Source organism: Zalophus californianus, chromosome 1, assembly GCF_009762305.2.
Source record: "Zalophus californianus isolate mZalCal1 chromosome 1, mZalCal1.pri.v2, whole genome shotgun sequence".
Classification (NCBI taxonomy): domain Eukaryota; kingdom Metazoa; phylum Chordata; class Mammalia; order Carnivora; family Otariidae; genus Zalophus; species Zalophus californianus.
The window spans coordinates 67,977,293-67,994,050 of NC_045595.1; the positions used below are offsets into that span (position 1 = coordinate 67,977,293).

Consider the following 16,758-nt stretch of genomic DNA (forward strand, 5'->3'; position numbering starts at 1 on the left):
CCTAAAACCTTTGAAGTTTCCTACAAGGGCATAAAGGCATCTTGTGTTATGTTAATTAGATGAGTTTGGAAAGCCCTTAGGTAACATAAGGATGGGTGGCAGGGTGCCAGGAGAACCAACCATGTGGTTAGAGGGATGGAAATCTCAGTCCTACTCCCTGACCTCTTGGGAGGGGAGAGAGGTTGGAGGTTGAATTGACTAAAGGCCAGGGACTTACTCAATCACGGCTGTGTAATGAAATCTCCATAAAACCCCAAAGGTTTGGAGAACTTCTGGGTTGGTGAATGCTTGGAGATGCAGGGACAACCATGTGGCTGGAGAGGGCATGGAATCTCTTTCTCCTTTCCCCAAACCTCATTCACCATCTACCGTGTCTCTTCACCTGGCTGTTGATAAGTGTTTCCCTCAGTTCTGTGAGCCACTCTAGCAAATTAAGGGAACTTAAGAAGGAGGTTGTTAAAACCTCCAAGCTGCAGCCCATTGGTCAGAAGCATAGGTAACAGCCTGGGGTTTACCACTGGCCTGGATTCTGAAGTGGAGTGTGGAAGGCAGTCTTGTGGGATGGAACTCTTAACCTGTGGAATCTGATGCTATTTCCAGACAGATAGCGCCAGAACTGAATTGAATTCCCTGACACCCTGCTGATGTCCCAGAATTGCTTGGTGCTGTGTGTGTGATGGCGGGACACACCCCTCCCCCACAACATTGGAATTGGGTCCAGGAACCTTAAAAGAACAACTAACAGAATGACAGGTTTCTTTTGCAGGTTATTTTTGTATCTAGAAGACCTCTTTGTTCAAACACTTCCAAGATCTGATGTATAGTAAGAAAGAAGGGGACAAATGGTTACGGATGGCTACAAATCTCCACATTGCATGGGAAAACAAGATTGATATTGTGAAATTCTTGATTTAATGCCCTATCAAATTGGATTCCTTCCTTGAGTTTTTAATGTAAAAAAAACGCATCTCTCTTCCAGAGCTGTATGGAATTCCAACTCCCTTCTTTACTTAAGGGACGCTTTACTTAATTGTAATGACTTGCATTTTTAAAGCCAGACTCTAAAATTTCATTTATTTTAGGGCTTTCATTCATTAGTGTTATAAGCAAAAATCAGATTTGTAGAGCTCAGATTTACTAGGAGAAATGATTAAAGAGTGCTTACTTAATGTCAGTGAATTACCTGGACACATAGCATTTCTTCTCTATAATGATGATGGTCTTTAAAAGTTTGCATGAGATTTTGTTCTTATATTCTCTCCCTAACTCCCAAATGACAGATAACATCTAAATTAAATGTCATAATCCTTCCTAGGATGGTGAGAGTGAAGCTCTGTGTATAATACTTTTGGATTAACTACAACTTAAATAACCAAAAATGCTAAATTAACCAGAACACATTCTACTGCTTCACTTTTAGGAAAAAAAGGAGCAAATGATACCAAGACAAGCTCATAACAGAGATCTAATCACCAGATGTGTACGGATGAAAATACAGGTACAAATGAGTTTCTTATACTCTTTTGGATCTGCATCTAAATTATTGTATAATGATTACTAGTATTCAAAATGTCAAAGTAGAATGCCGAATCAGCAAAAGACTAAGCAATCAAACTTTCAATAAGAGTTAAACACTTTAGAAAAAGTTATTCCAGATGTTTCACAGTATCCTGGGTTTTGGAAGGTAGAAATATGAAAAAAACCAAAAACAAAAACAAAACACAACCACTTCTCTGCATCAGAGGGATAATGACCTCAGCCACCATTTATCCATTTTGGCAAACTCGTGTACTATGCATAGGGGAAAAGCCATTCCCCCATGGCTTCAAACCCTACTCAGGAGATTCCTTCTATTTCTTTGTCTCAGCTGAACCCAGACAGTCTTCTGAAGGCTTCATCTTTTAGCTTGTCAAATGGGGGACATTTACGCTCCAAGTGGCTCCAAAGTTTAGTGGGCCAGTGTCCTCCCCATTGCCACTGTCAGGCTACTACTCCCCTCTCTAGCTGGTCTTCTGTACTTTGAAGCTTGTGCTCCATTCCTTGTGCCAATCTTCACCTGACCTCCAGTCCCACCTCCTCCACCAATGCTTCTGTGGTCAGCCTCCCCACCCCCTCCGCTCCAACTCCATCCATCAGCATACGTAACTTTAATGTCCCTATGAGTGAACTATTCACCACTCCAGTGAATTGCCCAGTTTGCCTCATCTATCCATTGCATGCTATGGAACTTGGCAATACTCAAAACTACTCCATTTCTGAATCTAATGGTGCAAACATCTAGCATTCATCCACAACCTTCCTTTCCTTCAACTTGCTTTAAGTACTGGACTACAACTATTCTTCCACTAGGCACTTCGAGTTGACTTTCCCTTCCATTTCTCTATCCTTTTATGAATCTATTCATCAGTTGCTCCTTTCTACCTATTTTCTATTACTGGTAGATTCTGGAATCCATCTTTTCAATTATTTTCCTGCAAATTCTCTCCCAACCCTAGATGACCCATATGTCTTCTCCCTGTCTGCACCCTGGCTGCTGAGAACAACTGGGGAAAAACACAGTGGAGCAGACTGTTACCACTACACATTAATGGTCAGTGACCCGACCCAGGCCATCATTACTACCTGGCACCTTGGTCTTCAAATGTTTACAAAATCTCTTTTAAGCCTGTTTTTTTCTTTCCAAATTTCCAACTTTGTCATTCTCAGGTATGTTTGCTTCCCATTTCACTGGAAAAATGGAATCCATTAGATAGAAATTTCATACAGCCAATTCTTTTCCCTCTTCCAACAGAGGCTAACTCTTCTGCATGTGTTCTGTACTACATCTCCTCAGGGTTTTCTCAAGCATACTAATTATTTTCTCTCTTGTTTTATTTTAACCCTTCCTCTCAGCACTTACGCTGCTCTTATCTGTCTTGTTATAACAAAAAAATCAGATCAAGAAACCAACCAATCATCCCCCACCCCCAACCAAAAAAAAAGTCTGATGACCACATACTCCTCTAGCTACTACCACTCTCCTGCCCTTCATTTTCAAATCTCTGGCCTGAGTTGCCTACAGTGTCTCTCCATATCCTCAGCCACTATTCTCTTCACAAACCCTCTAATTTACCTTCTGTCTCAACCACTCCATAGAAACAGTTCTTGCAAAGTCACCAGTTATCTCCAAATCACTTAATTCAATGTACTCTTTTTCTTTTCTTTTTTTTTAACTTTTATTTATTAAGTAATCTCTACCCCCAATGTGGGACTTGAACTCAAGACCCCGAGATCAAGAGTTGCACGTTCTACTGGCTGAACCAGCCAAGTGCCCTTCAGTGTGCTCTTTATAGTCCTCATATCACACAACCTCTTAGAATCATCCCACCAAGTTGACCACTCACTATTTTGAAACCCTTCTTCCCTTTGGCTCTGAAAATACCACACATTCCAGTTTCCCTCCCCGACTCTGACTCTTCTCTTTACCCTTTGCCAAACACTCCTCCTCCAACTGCCCTGTAAATGTGGGAGGGCCGCAGAGCACAGCCCTACCCTCTCCTCACTCCACATTCTGCCACCAGGCAATCCCATCCATGCCCCTGGCTTCAATTGCTACCTATATGCCCAACAAATTAAATTCTGTCTCCTACCCAGACTTCTCTTTTGAATTGTTCACTTGACATCTCCATCTAGATGCCCTTCAAACACCTCAACCTCAAGGGCACCCAGAACTGAACTCCTGATTCAGCCTCTTCCCCTAAAGCTTTTCTTCTAGTAGATACTTCCACCACTCACCTAGTTCCTTGAACTATATACCTTGGACTCATCCTTGACTCCCATTCCTGCTTCTTTGATTAGATGAATGATTTCAATATAATATAGTAAATATAAAGATAGAAGCATATAAATTGCAAAATGGAACAAAGATAAGTGACATTTCATCCATCTGAGGAAGTCTACCAGTGTAGCTGCCAGTGGGTGACTCAGACTGTGGCCTTGGACACAAAATTCAGGCAAAGGGGTAGTCAGCAATCCAGTGCCTATTTTAGCTTCCCTCTGGCTGGTTCTTTCTTTGTCTCCCTGAGACTGATGACTTTGGAGAACCCGGGGCATCTTAGCAGCTTTCACCTTCCCCGAGCTGTCAGTGGAGCAATAAGTCAGCCCATCAGGTAATCTAGGTTCCCCCTTTGCCCCCTTGCTGTGACCATAGGCCAAATTAACATTTAGGTTTTTCTATAAGACAATGCAAATCTGGAAGATTGGTGTCCTGTACAGGGAAAAGGTGGGCAGGGACCAAATTACGAGGAGTCTTGTGTGACATATAAATTAAGAAGCACAGGACTTTGCTTTGTAACTGGGGGAAGCCTCTGAAGTTTTTGAGTTGGAAAATGGATACACGAGGAGACAAACTCATGCCTTTGGTTCTTTCTCCTGGACCCTCCTGCCCCCTGTTTATAGAAAATTGTGGAATTATTCATCCATAAAAAATTCTGGTGTAAGTTCACCTATCCATACATTACACCAATGTATTGCATAATTTTTAGAAAAAAAGAATGTCATGTTATCAAAATTACATTCAGAAAATTATTGTACTTCTTACATGTTTTTCTGGCCCCACTATAACCAAGGTTTTTACTCCCAAAACATTTGCTAAATATATTATCTATGTGCTAAGGATACCAACCCTGGGTCACACTTGTTCCTTTTCCTATAATAGCTGGAGTCAGGTAGTTTGTTGTCAGAAAGGGCTCTGCACAAGTCTATGAGAGAGTGGACCACTGTACCGTGTCCTTGTTGCCTGGCACAAGGCAAAGCAATTGGGGCTTTGTTGTCTCTCCAGATGGGCTGTTCAACCCCTAGACAAATCGAGGCACTTTTATGCTGTTATTTTAAAGCCTCGGCAGCTCCCCAGCTCAGTGCTGGAGCTTGGCAAGATGCTGCTCTCTGTTGAAAAGCACCCTGATTCCAAATAAATATCTGTATGAAATTTTCCATTACTTGGAACTGGGTTCCCAGTTCAAGAACCCACTGTTTAACATTCATTCCATTGATCTGTAAACATTTTGGTTGCTATGGAGATAGACAAATGGATAAATGTGGTCAAATGGATAAAGACATTCTTAGGGACCGCATGTAGTAGACAACCAAAGTTTACTTCCTAGATGTAGTTTTGTGGCTGTGTAAGATCAACATGGAAGCCACTGCCTTTTATTGTGTAAACCTACGCTCAGAGGAAAGCATTATCCTTGGTCTAGGCCATTAGCAAGGTTTTAGAAACCATTAAGGGTCTCCAAGGAAGGTGGTGAATGTGGAATGAATTTGAGCTGCAGTGATACTCTTTTTTCATAGTGGAGGAGCTGGGGCTGAGCAGCCTTTGGAAGGCTATGGTAGGTGAGCGAGACCTCTGAAACTCCGGGTTTTATTCCAGAAACAGCTCTTCTACAAAGCATTCCTTACGTGCCAGCAACAGAGGCTCTGACAGCCCGGGGCGGTCCCTCAGGCAGAGCTCCAGCCCAGGGTCTGTTCGGTGATTTCCCGACCCCTGCGCGTCTCCCAGGCCCGCTGGTCCGTTGCCTCTTGCTCGCCTTTCCCAAAGTCCTTTTTTAGCTTTTTTGGGGGGGAGGCGGGGGGGGGTCCGTCAAAGTGGGCGTCAATTTACATTTCCTTGTTGTCATGTCCTTGGGTCCTCCAGAGTTAAGCGTATTTGTATAGAATTACTGGCTTTTAAAGATTCCCCTTTTCTGTTTTTTGCCTGTTTTAATATTTTTTAAAAAAATTTACCGTTTGTTTTTTTCTTTAACACTCTGATTATGAAAACTTTGTACTTTTATGTGTCCCTGTATTTTCTTCTATAATGGCACCGGTCTGTTACCTTGTAACTTCATGATATCTTTTGTTCTATAAAATCATAATCTTTATGGTTTGTTTTCTTTCTCTTCACGTCTGCTGTGTTAGAAGGCCACGGACTAGCCTACCTTGGTTGGGATCCTGGGGATCCATTTACTAGTTCTGTGTCCTGGGGCAGGTTATCTGACTTCTCTGTATCTTTGCTTTCTCATTTGCACCACAGGGCTCTTGTGAGGTTGTGAGGACTACATGAGTTGAATACATAAAGCCCTTGAATAGTGCCTGGCTGGTATCTCCCGACAGGGGTTTGCAATTGTTATTCTTATTGGGGCTATTAGTCTGCTTGCATTTTGTCTCCCTTTTGAGTAGTCCATCCATTTTCCAGTAAAAAAAAAAAAATGCCCCCTCTGTTATGAACCATACTGCTATACCTATGTGGGTCTGTTTCTAAGCTCTCTGTTCGGTCCCATTGATCTATTGGTCTATTTCCAAAGCAATACTTTATTGTTGTCGTTTAAGATTTATCTATTTATTTGAGAGCGAGAGTCAGAGTGAGAGAGAGGGAGCATGAGAGCAGGGAGAGGGGCAGAGGGAAAGAGAATCCTCAAGCAGACTCCCTGCTGAGGGCAGAACCAGAGGTGGTCAATCCCAGGACCTTGAGATCATGACCTGAGCCGAAATCAGGCGTCCCATGCTTAACTGACTGAGCCACCCACGTGCCCCAATACTCTATTGTTTTAATTAGTATAGTTTATGATAAGTGTCTCCATCTGGTAGGACAAGACCCTATGCTTATTTAAAATTGTCTTGACTCATCATGGTCTCTTATAGTTCCATAAGAACGATGAAATCATCTTGTCAGTGACATGAACATTTGATATTTATTGGAATAACATTACGTTTACAGATTTATTGGGAGATATTCAGCATACTTACATTGACTGTTTTTTTTGCAGCCTTCAAAAAAGATTTGCAAATTTCTTCATGAAGGTCTTGGATTTCTTTTATTAGATATATTTTTTTATCTGAAGGTGCCCTGTGGTTTTGCGGTCAGCTTGAATGGATTATTTTATTTTACATTTCTAGTTGAATCCTCCTAATCTATAGACATGATTTTGATTTTGGAATATTGATCTTTGTCCAGAAATCTTGTTGAACTTTCTTTTTAGTTCTAATTAGTTTGTAGAGTTTCAGTGTTTTGTTTTGCTTGTTGCTCTGGTTAGGATTTGAAGTACAGTGTTGAATAGTAGTACTGACAGCATCCTTTCTGGGGTGTCTGATTTAGATGAAAATGGTTCTCAAATTTCACCCACAGTAAGCTGTTATTATAGACTTTTTGGTAGCGAGCTTTTAATATTAGGAACATCCCCTTCCCTTCCTTCTATGTTAAGAATATTTATCATGATTGGGTATTGAATTTTCGTGAATGCTTTCTTGATATTTATTACTGATCTCATTTCCTCCCTTATTCTGTTAATATGGTAAGTCATACTTACAGACTTCCCAAATCTGAAACATTTGAGATTTACCCTGTCTACTTTGCATTACGAAACATTTTACCTATCAGATTGGCAAAAATCTGAGGGTTTAATAACCTACTCTTATTGTTGAGGTGATGGGAAAATGGGCTTTATCATGCATTGTTTGTAGAATAATAATTTGTACAAATCCCATGGAGAGCAAATTGGAAAATATCTGTCAAAATCTGCAGAATTACAAGTACACAGATTCTTTGACCTAGTGATCCCACTTTTAGAGATACATCCCTCAGATGTTTGCATGTGTGTGAAATGACGGTTGCACAACTTTATTTACTACAACATCATTTGTAATAATAACAACAGGTGAGACACAAACTTTTTACTTATAGGAAACTAGTTATGCTCTGACCCTTAGCAATTTCGAGGCGTCTGCCATGCTTCCATTCTGCCATGTGTCATCATCAACACTAGATCCTCATAAGCATCTCAGATTTAACATGTTTGGGGGGCGCTTGGGTGGCTCAGTCGGTTAAGCGACTGCCCTCAGCTCAGGTCATGATCCCAGGGTCCTGGGATCGAGCCCCGCATCTGGCTCCCCTCTCGGTGGGAAGCCTGCTTCTCCCTCTGCCACTCCCCCTGCTTGTGTTCCCTCTCTCGCTGTGTCTCTCTCTGTCAAATAAATAAATAAAAATCTTTAAAAAAAATAACATGTTTGGCACACAGTAGGTTCTCAGTTAATATGTTGAATAAATGAATGTTCAAAACTGTACCCTTTCTCCCCTCCCCTGCAGCTTTCCCCACCTCAGGAAATGGCTCCATTGGGCATTTGCTCAAGCCGTAACGACGAACCCCACATCTGACCCATCCTCAAGTCCTCTTTGATTTCCAAGACCCACCCCTGCTCCCCTGCCCTGGTTGGAGTCCCTGTCCTCTGTCATTGGTCTCCTGGCTTCCACTCCTGCCTGTCTCCAGTCCACACTGCAAGAAGCCTGACTGATCTTCATGGAACAAAAGTGGAAAGGCTTACCTCCTCCAGTCAAGATCTTTCAATGCCTTCCATTCTTCCTCTTCTTTAGCTCACCTTCAAGGTCCTGCATGGCCTTCCCACCCCACGCCTTACCTTGCAGACTTGCGGTGCTCCAGCTATATCCTTTCTCTGTTTTCTCCAGCACATCAAGTTTCAGTACTTTTGTCTGGAACTCTGTCCTCCCCTGTGCAAGGCCGAATCCCATTCATCCTTCAGATCTCAGACAGATATCTCTTCTTCAGGAGCCCTTCCTTAGCCCCTCAATCTAAAGTGGTCTCCCCACTATATTCTCTCCTAGGACCCCACTCCCTTCCTCCAGACCCCTTGTTACATTGCAGTCATACTTTCTGTCCTGTTCCTGAGATGGTCTGGTAAGTCTCTCTCCCTTGTCCCCTGAGCTCCGTGAGTACTGAGGCCTTCTCTGTCTTGGTCACCCCCAGCACTTCGGCACAAGTGTTCGAATGAATGGCTGAGTGTTAGTGTTGTGTTGGACTGCATTTACTTCAGTCTTGTTCTGTGTATCATTTTTACATGTGCAGCCTGATGTCACCTGGCTCCCTCTGCCATCTGGGGTCACAAATTGTTTCCAAACTCCTCCTAACACTTCAGAGGGAGTTCACCAGCTTGAAAATTTGCCCAAGATTGCTTGAGGTCTCCAGAGGATCAGTATCTCATCTCTTCAAGACAGGGTCTGAGTGTGCAGCCACCTTGCTGGGGGGCCCCCTGGCTCCTGTCCCAGCCCATGCTGAGGTTGCTAGCACTGGGGTTGCTTGAGACACTATCACATGGGCTGTGAGCTAGCTTTAGTTGGGATGGCTGGCTTCCTCGAGTCGATGCCATGCAATAAATAATCTAGCTTCCGGTGGCTTTCACTTGATATTTCAAATGTATTTTCTATGTTAATACAGCTTTTTTCACCTTCTAAAAGGGCTGCCTAATATTCGGTCAGTCTTCAAATGGCTCCTTAATAGTTCTGCGATTAATCAATTATAAGAATATTAATAAACAAAAATCAAAGCCTTACTGATTCCACTGTATTTGTACAAAAATGTTAAGATTCCCTTGCCCATCTTCTCTCCTTTCATAAGCTACCCTGATTTTAAGAAATGTATAGAATAATGAATGCTGTACTTTTTCTGTTCTGACAATTTCTTGAAAGACCATCCCCCTGTTGCTGGGGAATATGCAGAAATTAAGTTGGGGATTTTCCTACCATTCTCCCCAGAGAATGTCCCTCCCAGTAAGTAAAAACCCATTTACTATTTCCCCTCCATATTCTTACATTATTACTGAAAATGTATTTTACTTCTGTCTCCTCTCATAGAAATGAAAGTTTAAAAGATTTTTTTTGCTCTTAAGGGCTTTGCTTTTCAGAGAGTAAATGTTAAATTGTAAAATGGAGGCAAGTTTTGACAGAAATTCATTCAAGACTTATAAGTATTCAAAGCACTTGAAGTTAATTCTCCATGCTTCGAAATAATTTAGTATTTTTATATTTATTTATTTATTTTTAAGGTTTTACTTCTGAGTAATCTCTTCATGAGGCTCAAACTCACAACCTTGAGATCAAGAGTTGCACGCTTCATGGACTGAGGCAGACAGGTGCACCTAATTTAGTATTTTAAATATCAGACATTTCATCTTGTTCTTGAAACCAGTCTATGAAAATTGCTATTCCTGGTTATTCCCATCTCTTCCTTACTGTTTTCCTAATCACTTGAAGGCACAGAGGTGGAAGTGGGGGATTTAATGAGAATTTACAGCCATATATGGGGAGGAGTTGGGTAAACAAAAGAAAAGGCATAGGAAGAGCATGTCCTTATTTGCTTAAGCCTTCTCCACTTTGTGAATTTATGGAGGAACTCTGCACTCTGCGAAGCTTATTCAAGGAAGGGGGAGAGAGGGAAAGCTAAGGAGCAAACATTCATGTTCTCTCTTTTCTCCAGATGAAGCTTCAGAATCATGGCAGGGGATGTTATGGTGCTGTGGAATCATCCAGATAGGTTTTTTTGTGTATGCGTGTGTGTGTTGAGGGTGGGTCCTATTGACACACTTGAATAGGAACAGTGAGGACAGGCTGCAAACCCCCGGGGGAGGCCTGCCCTCAGCTACATCCAGTGTGGCCCATGAACGAGTATGCAGCTTTGGTTGGGGAGCTGTCTAGGCCAATGACCCCAAGATAGGGCTCTTGACTCCCCACCTGTAATGCAGGGCATGCATGGGAACCAGTAGTTGCCTTGAGTAGACATGGAGGAGCTGAGAGGACAGCTGGACCGGACTGGGGGCTATTGAGCAGGGACCCTGATGACCAGTGGCTTTGCTGGGGTCAGCAGTAACTTGTGCCATTCATGCTATGGCACTCCACGGCCAGGAGAGGAGGATACTACCCAGACTAACCACCCCACCCTCATAGCCATGAAGACTACCAGCTTCCCCATACCCTTATCCATCTTTAGAAGGATCAGAGAGAGGCTGGGAATAGTTCTGTCAAGGAGCTGAACTTTATTTTTATTTTATTTTATTTTTTTTACGATTTTATTTATTTGTCAGAAAGAGAGAGAGACAGAGAGAGCACAAGCAGGGGGAGTGGCCGGTAGAGAGAGAAGCAGGCTCCCCGCTGAGCGGGGAGCCCAATGCGGGACTTGATCCCAGGACTCTGGGATCATGACCTGAGCCAAAGGCAGATGCTTAACCCACTGAGCCACCCAGGCGTCCCAAGGAGCTAACTTTAACTGACCACTTATTAGGAAGAGATAATTTACGCCAGAAGTGATCAAGGCAGAATAAATTCCGAAGCTAGTTTTGTCTCTCCTTTCCCAGCCAATATTCAGCATGGTATAGGTTTGTAATACTGTACCAATTATATAATTATAGCAAAATGAAAAAGCCCTTTTTGGAGGGTACAAGAGAGATGATTTTGAATAAATTTAAAATTTCTTGCCAAAAAATAAAATAAAATTTCTTGCTTTGGTATTTTTTTTAAGATTTATTTATTTATTTGAGAGAGAGAGAGAGAGATTGAGAGCAAGCACAGGGCAAGGCAGTGGGGAGAAGCAGAGAGAGAGGGAGACAGAATCTCAAGCAGACTCTGTGCTGTGCGTGGAGTCGACCCGGTGCTCAATCTCATGACTCATGAGATCAGGACTTGAGCCGAAACCAAGAGTCAGACGCTTTACCAACTGCGCCACCCAGGTGCTCCATCTTGCTTTGGTTTTTAATCAAAATTTCTTCCCAAGTATATATGAAACATCTCATTCCTTAACCATATAACATATTAAGTCCTTGGGACTGATCATAATCTTCCTTTGGAGTTTTGTTTTCTGAAGACAGAATATTGTTCTCATATAGACTTCAGACCCTGATAGGGTGAAGGTTTGCTTCCTGTCTCTCCCATGTTGAGCTCCTTAAATGACACAAGTGCAAGACTTTGCTCATGCCTCTGACTGACAAGAATGGAAGAACTGTTCTGTTTCCCGAGTACTGACCGGCATCCACTCTTCACTTTGCAGAGCCTGTAGCCATTTCCATGTTTGACTTCCTGTGATGCCATGTGGATGTAAGGAGTACATGGCTGCAACATGTCAGCTCACTACGTGCATTGTGTTTCCTTGCCAGAGGACTGCCCGGGACAAGGGTCACATGCCACTTCTAATAAACATTTACCCCATATCCCAATTCTCTTTTAAGAAAACATGGTGGAAAAGAAGGAAGAATGGATGAAAAGAAGAAAATCCATTTTATACTTAGGGTTCTAATATCCACCTGCAGTCTCCTTAGGGAAGAGTGAAGCTATGTTTAAACACAGCTGGTGGTTATATAGAGCTGCTAAAGCCATCTTTAGAATGTGTAATTAAATGTGTGTGTGTTGACTAAAGCTTGCTAATTAATTTGCATGAATTAAGAAAAGATGTAGTGGGTTCACAGAGTCTTTAAATTTTTTTTCCTAAAGAACCCAGTTTTAGGGCGCCTGGGTGGCTCAGTCGTTAAGCGTCTGCCTTCGGCTCAGGTCATGATCCCAGGGTCCTGGGATCGAGTCCCGCATGGGGCTCCCTGCTCTGCGGGGAGACTGCTTCTCCTTCTCCCACTCCCCCTGCTTGTGTTCCTGCTCTCGCTATCTCTCTCTCTATCAAATAAATAAATAAAATCTTAAAAAAAAGAACCCAGTTTTATAACTTTCAAGATCATTTGGGAAGGTCCCTTCCTGTGTTGCCCTTCTCACTGAACAGATACTGCTGCCTGAGCCAGAGCAGAGATCCCTGTGGGGACATCTGGAGACAGGCTGCACTTGTGGAGACATCTTTGTTCATTCTCTCATTTTAATCAAGTATCTGCTGAACACCTGTTCTGAAACAGGCATTAAACAAGGCTCTAAGGACAGAAAGTTTAAGGAGGCAGTGAAACAGTAGGGGTAAAGTAAAGCTTCCAGATGCTTTCCTAGAATTATGTATAGCACACAAGGTTAAGGCATGAAAGAAGGAGTGATCATTTCTCATCGAGGGAAGGGAAGCTCTGAAAAGGCTCTAAGAAGTGACTTGCCTTTGGGCAAAGATGTTGGAGGTGTTTACTGTATAACTGTTGGGTGGGAAGGAAGGAGGGGGAAGGAGCCCTATGGACCAAGGTCCAAAGTCTTGAAATAATCCTACCTCCTGGGAGCTGGGGACAGCTGGGTTGGGCTGGATGCACACACCAGGGAAGAGTCTCTTCTTGAATAAAGCTTTATTTTCAAAGAATAGTCATCTCTTTACGGATTTTTGCCTAGATCTCATTGGCCAGAACATGATCACATGGGGAGCTGTACATATTTAACTGTGCATATCATGGTACCAAACAAAACCCAAATTTGCTATTGAAGGGAAGAGTGGATATTGGGCAATCAACTAGTCGTATTGACTGTGATGAGTTTACTATTTATAATTATTATTATATGATCTTGGAGCATTTACTTCTTCAGGCTTCAAATTCCTCATCTCTAAAATGAGGTGAGTAGGGACTACCTAAAAGAATTATTTTGAGAACTAGAAATGATGGCTATAAAGCATCTGGGACATAGCAGGTACTCAATAAATAGTGGGAGGGAGGTTCTTGTTCCTCTCCCTTTGGTTCCTCTCCTTCACTCCCTTTTTCTCCTTCTTCAAATACCTGCCTCACTTTCCCTCCTCTTTAGTTTTAGTGTATATGGAAACATCTGGAAAGCGTGGAGACTATATTTTACAGTTTCAAATTAAAATTCTTCATCCTGCCAGATAGTTCATATTATCTTTGTTCTGCAATTAGGTGATATCTTTTTTGAAAACATCATGTAGTATTTATAATGATTTGTCTTTAGCCACTAATGTAAATAAAGATGTAATTAATGCTTGAATTAAATGTCATCAGAGATACACACTGAGATTCATAGAGAATGTGTCTGAAGAAGTCAGTAGAATTAGGTCATTTGAATTCTTGGTGAAAGGGAAACAGAATTTATTAGGTAAGTGATTTACATAAGGTTCAGTGCTAGGTTCTTTACCTGCTTTATTTAATATTTTCAAAGGTCCCCTGAGGTAAGTATTATTATTATTTGTTCTTCCCCTCTGTTACGGACTGAATATTTGTGTCCCTAAAATTCATATGTTGAAATCTAATCTCCAATGTGATTGTGTTAGGAAGCAGACATTTGGGAAGTGATGAGGTCATGAGGGAGAAGCCCTAATGAATGGAGTTAGTGTCCTCATTAAAAGAATCCCCAGAGAGCTCCCTTGCTCATTCCACCACATGAGGGCATAGCAAGAAAAATGTCATCTCTGAACTAGGTCATCTTCTCACCAGACACCAAATCTTCTGGCAATTTGATTTTGGACTCCCCAACCTCCAGAACTGTGAGAACTAAATTTCTGTTGTTTGTAAGCCACCCAGTTAGATGAAGAAACTGAGCATATTTATTCGAATTGTATTTGCTTGCTTGTAACTGAAATAACAGTGGTTTAAATGAGGTGCAAGTTTGACTTCTCTCTCATGTAAAAGATGTCTAGTGTTCATGAAGATGTAGATTCTTTAGAGGCTAGCCAGCCTGGCTCTCGGCTGAAGGACAGAGCCAAGTAGTAACCCGGCTATCCTAAGACCAGAACTTGGAGTCTTGACCACAATGCAGTCTGCGTCCTGTAGGTAGATATATAAGAAGATTCAAATGTTTAGGTATTAGGAAGCCCCCACATTTAATTTATAATGTATTGTGAAGAAGTGCCTGGATTGGACTTGTTTATTAAATGTCATACTATCTTAAAAAAATTTAAAAAGATGTGCAGTGTTCAAGAGTTAGGCCTAGAACAGCAACTCCACAGGCAATGGACTCCGTCTCCTCTAGTCTTTGTGCTCTTCCATGGGGCTTCCTCTGCGGTGTTGAGCCATTATCCGAGATGACTGCTATGCCCAAGAGTAGATTGCTAAATGGTAGTTTGTGCACATCTTTATCTTCACTAGATAATTTCAAGTTGTTCTGGAAATCACAATCTTTTCAATCACATGTGGAACATTTAAAAATATTGACTATGAACTAGGCCATAAAGCAAACCTCAGCACATATCAAAGAGTCATTATCATACAGGCTACTTTCTCTAACTAGAATGCATTAAAATTAGAAGTCAATGTACACTTGGAAATTTTGTGACAGATTTTTATAAATAATGGATGAATCAAAGAAGAACTCAGCCATATTTAAAATGAAGTGAAAATGACTTACATGAATATTTGTGGTATCCAGCTAAAGTTGTACTTAATGGAAAAGTTATAGCCATAAAAACACATGAGAGAAATGTTTGACTCAAGAATAGAGAGGGGCACCTGGCTGGCCCAGTCAGAAGAGGGTGTGACTCTTGATCTCAGGGTTGTGAGTTTGAGCCCCATGGTGGGTGCAGAGATTACTTAAAAAATAACTAAACTTAAAAAAAAAGAATAGAAAAAGAACCAAGGACACGAACCTAAAATAGTTGAAAAAAAGAAATAATAAATGCCTACAGAAGCTAATGAACTAGGAAAAAAAAAAAAAAGCAAAGACAAGCAAGAAAACCAAGAGCTTGTTTTTGAAAAGAGTAATAAAGTAGGATAACTACTGGTAAGATGACTCAAGAAAAATGAGACAAGATGCAAATATATGATATGAACTATAAAGGGGGCTATAACTATAAATTCATGACAGATTTTAAAAGCCATAAGAATACTGTACATAATGTGTATATCTATAAAACTTAAACAAAATGAATAATTTTCCAAGTATGTAAATCTGAACAGTATGTAAGGTGTAGTCCTGCATTTTATTAACTATATATTTATATGTAAATATTATCAAAGAAAAATGTTAAATATTTTGTAAGTGGTTAACTAGGGGATACAAATTTAGGAATTTTTATTATTTTTATCCATCTAAGTTTTCTCATTCTCAACAGTAAATATAGATTTTAAAACCCACTAAGGGCTGGTTAGGGAGGGATGGAGGAAGCCCCCAGGGGTCACACTGCCTTCAGGACACTGGGAGTTTACATTCTAGTGTCCCATCATGCACCTCTTGGTTTGGCAGGGATGTCCAGGCCGCCATGCTGTGTGATGTTCCCAAACCTATTCTCTACCCTTCCTTCTTCAGTGAGCTGTTTCTCCAACTTACAGGTTTTCTCACCCTAGGGCAGAGACCTTTGCATCTATGCAGCCTTATCCCATTCCCCTGGACCATCTCCACTCCCCCAAAGTCCAGGCTTTCTGGGGAGAAGAGGGCTGAGCACCCGGGCACAGATAGCGTCGGGCCTGGTCAAAGGACACAGGATGTTAGAGTCACAAAGACATGGATTCATATCCCTTGTCTGCCTCTTTCTGGCTTTATGAAGTTGGTCCTGTTCCTTAGCTTCCCTCATCTTTAGTTTGTTGGTGATAATGCCCATGTCCTAAAACGAGATAAAGAACACAAAGCAACCACCATACAATGGGTGCTCAGTAAATGTGAGTTCTTGCCTCTGCTGTTAGTTATTTGCCTGTGGTTGTAACTAATTTACTAGTAAGCCTGGAGTGTTGGGAAAGGATGATTCACCTGTGTATTGCTATTGCGTAGCATGTGGGGCTTAGCATTCCTAAACTGGAGCATGGTTGGGGCAAAGAGTTGGAGAGGCAGCACGTATTCGCAATTAATCAGGTATCCCAGCTAAACGCTGTGTTTCTGCTACCAGGAGAAATGGTAGCCAGAACCTTTCCACAGACTATAAACATTTTACTAAGGGAAGGAGGGTATGAATTTTCAGCTGATTGCCTAGAAGAATGTCAGGGTCCATGGAAGAGAACTGCTTTTCCTTTAGGGAACCACACACAGAGGCTAGCAGGAGGTGAGGCTGCCCCCTGCCAGACATGGTAGGGGAAGGCAGAGGATGAGAAAAAATGGAATGAGAATTTGAGAACTTTCTCCTG

General features: G+C 41.7%; 1 protein-coding gene across 2 annotated transcripts in view; it reads left to right on the forward strand.

Annotated features, from left to right (window-relative positions):
• The window catches only part of LOC113917270 (myelin associated oligodendrocyte basic protein), a 40,730-nt gene that overhangs the window by 7,016 nt on the left and 16,956 nt on the right, over positions 1–16,758 (forward strand). For both annotated transcript variants that reach the window (XM_027584970.2, XM_027584971.1), the window contains exon 2: positions 1,421–1,498. The gene's annotated coding sequence lies outside the window, so the exon portion shown is untranslated. The remainder of the gene's footprint in view (positions 1–1,420; positions 1,499–16,758) is intronic.